Here is a 3,975-nt window from a genome sequence, read left to right as displayed (position 1 = left end):
AACTTATGGGAGGACACAAGAAATGGAAGATCCCAACCAATGCATAAGAAATGGCTAAGATCTAGCAAAGATCGGCAGCTAACAGAAAAATAAATAAATAGATCCAATAGATCAGAAAAAACAAGAAGATCAATGCCTAGTACAAGTCAAAAACCCTCTCCCAATGAAGGACAGAAAATCTAAAGAAATCAAGCAAAATAAAATGAATTTGTACCAGTTCTAGCTATTAAATAGAGAGCTCAGACAGATCGAGGATAGAAAGAAAAACTTTTGAAGACAAAAATTGGTCTTTCGAGGCTAGAAGCTCGGTCGCACACAGAAGACAGGATAAATTTGGTTGGTCGCTAGGGTTCAATTATTGTATAAGTTTCCTAACTTCTCAAGCCCTAGGTGCCTAGATACACAAGTGGGTCAAGTTGATCTCCTTGGGGATGGAAAAGACTAGAAACCTTTTTCACAATTACTTTAGTACTTTTTCATGATTGAAACTACTTTAGTACCTTCCTGATTTATTTTTCATTGCAAGGACAACATGTTCCATTAGTTGGGAGGAGTGGGAGGGGGAACATGGGGTAATTCTCCTGACTATTACATTGCTAATCTTCTAATCACTTCACCCTCATAATCAACTATATCTTCCATAATCTCTAGCACACTAAGGTCCATTATGACACAACACTCTAGAGGTCACTAAATTTTATTTTTGGCATTGATACCTTATTTGGAAATTACTAACCCTCATCTTCCTCATTACATGAATGTTGTCAATGTTTCCATTATTACTATTATTGTTTGATACTGCTATTGGTGTTCATAGCATATTGCTACCACTATTTAATATGATACATCAATCTTTTGCACAATGGGAAGTTCAACTATCCAACATGAACCTGTCACCTTCAAACAACTTTGGGGCAACCCTGAAGTGTGTCAAATTTTTCAAGATGGAGGGTGGATAATCTATAGGGTTTCACCTATAAGTTTTTCCTATTTACAACTATAGCGTGGGGACTCAAAATTAGAGTAATAGAGGAAATCCTTGCCCACGTTATAGGGATAACTTGAATCAATGAGCTTTAGAATCAACTGCTTATTACTGGGAGAAATTGCCAAAGATGATGGTAGGGGAGTTGAAAGAGGTATTATGTTTACTTTATGTCTAATTAATTATTTCCACAAGTTTTGAGCTCTATGCTGATAACTTTAGATTTAAAATAATAAACTACATAATAAAAGATTTCGAAATAGTTTAGGAGGATATCCTAATTAAATATCTATGATTGGGAGGTGAAACTTAACGCACAGATCAAACTTGCTCACTTCCATTTATACAACATAAAATTGTAAAATCATTAAATGTAATGCACCATATAAAAATATTTAAGAAAGAGAGTTGTTAAAATAGGTGATTTCATTGTCAACATTGTTTTGAGCACTATGCTGATAACTTTAGATTTAAAATAATAAATTACATAATAAAAGATTTCGAAATAGTTTAAGAGGATATCCTAATTAAATATCTATGATTGGGAGGTGAAACTTAACGCACAGATCAAACTTTCTCACTTCCATTTAAGAAAGAGAGTTGTTAAAATAGGTGATTTGATTGTCAACATTTCTTCGTCTTTATTTGCATCGCATCGATTTATATACTCTAAGTCATCCTTTGATAGTTGTTAAAAAGCTTACATCAATGAAGTCATTCAATGAAAATTTCCTTCGACATTCCCAGAATGCATAGAATGTGATCTATAGATATAAGTTCAATATCATCACTCATTCTACGATATTTTCCAAAATCTATTAATTCCAAATATTTTATAATATTTCTAAACGTATATTGTTAACAAGGAGCCACTGCCGTGGCGGTAGTCCCTGCCGGGTCTGCAAGGACAACACAAATGGATTGTATACTGTCCGATTTGAAATGAAACTGAAATAGTTCACCTAGAGCTGTCAAATCGATGGTGATGTGCGGAATTTAATATGCAATTGGGTTTTATTCGAAACCTATGGATTTTGTTTTAGTTAGACCTACTGATTAGTTGAAACAGATTTCAATATTTATTGACATATTTTGAATATTATGGTGAGAAAAATTTGATGTCTTATTCTTCAGTGCATATGTCTTAGTCACACATATGTGTATTTTTAATATTTTTCCCAAACCTATAAATATATATTTAAAATAAAATAAAAGCATATAAATTTATATAATAAAAGCTTTATATATCAAGCTTAGTGCATTGGGAGATCTCTTCCATGGTTTCAGTGCATATGTCTTAGTCACACATATGTGTATTTTTAATATTTTTCCCAAACGTATAAATATATATTTAAAATAAAATAAAATTATATAATAAAAGCATATAAAATTATATAATAAAAGCTTTATATATCAAGCTTAGTGCATTGGGAGATCTCTTCCATGGTTTTATTGGAATGCTAGGGAAAAGTTTCCTACTTTTTAGGCACAATGAAAAATAATGGTTTTGTTTTTGTTTTTGTTTTTTTTTAATAAAAGTTTATATATATTTATGTGAACAAAATATTTTGTTTAATTTTCTTTTATCTTTATTAAGATTAAATAATATAATGATTAAATAATATAATGGTTAAAATGGATATATAATTTTATTTTATCTTTATTAACATTAAATAATATAATAGTTAAAATAGATGCATGCTACTACACATAAAAATATAAATATTTTTAAGACTTAATTCAGATTTAAACACTAGCAAAGATGTTCACCACCTAAACTATAAGACATTTTTCATTATTCATAATGCAGTGCAGTGTTTTGAAGAAAAGAGTAGTGTTTTTATTGATTTTGCAATTATGTAATTGATCTGGATATTTTTAACTTGGGAATTCTTAAATCTTTTACAATATTTTTAAGTTAGAAATTCTTAAATTTTTTACATTATTTGTACAAGTTTTTGATATTAAATATTAATTCTTTACATCATCCATTTTTTAGGAAACAACATATTACAATTTATTATGTTCAAACTTCAATAAAACCAATAACATCATAAAATATAAAAGATTTTACACTAAAAAAATTATATATACTTAATCTTTCAATGAATTTCAATATATTTGACTATATTATATGTAACACAAAAAAATGTATAATTATGCATTTCATTTTTACTAAATAAGTGGAGTTATAAAGTTAAGTTATATATATATATATATATATATATATATATATATATATATATATATATATATAATATTTGATTTAAATTACTTTAATTTTTAATGTAAATAAAATTTCAAAATATTTATATAATTATATATATAATTTAAAAGACAAAAACTATAATAATTAACGAACTGTAATTAGAATCCAATACTCTCCAATTTCCCTAATAAAACAAAAACAAAAATAACAATAATAAAAATATTTAAAAATTCACGAAATCATAAAAATAATATTTTATATTGAAAAATATATATTTTTATAAGTAATCCCAATGCACTGTGCGATTACATTAACCAATGGGGAATCCCAAGGACATTGGTCCTCTACTTATTAGTATATTTCTACCATTCATGAACAATGCGTTCACGGCATGAGGATGAATTGATATAATCACGTCACTTGTTTTCAGTATTTACTAAGATACTTTGAATATTATGAGAGGGTTATTTTAATATAAAATCAATGTATATAAATGAATTTTATAAAAATGTTCCAAGTCAGCATTGATTTTTGAATTCTTGAACTTATTGGAATGGTCTATTAAATGGAGCCACTATCTTGGATTATAACCCCCCAACATATCACACCACGGATATCTTGTTATTTAACGGAAAAAGTATGGATTGACACATGGGCATCCATGCAAAGCACCATTGAAACAGGTGGACAGGGATGCAAACCACTGTTGGCTCGAACATCATGAAAGAAAAACATAAATAACCAAATCATTTTTGTGCCATAGCTACTGCATCATCAGCCA

This window comes from Pinus tabuliformis, chromosome 2_1 (assembly GCF_031772625.1).
Source record: "Pinus tabuliformis cultivar Carrire ecotype Pingquan chromosome 2_1, CPIR1, whole genome shotgun sequence".
NCBI classification, from domain to species: Eukaryota; Viridiplantae; Streptophyta; class Pinopsida; order Pinales; family Pinaceae; genus Pinus; species Pinus tabuliformis.
The sequence above is the reverse complement of the archived record's forward strand: the minus strand, read 5'-3'. Positions refer to the sequence as shown.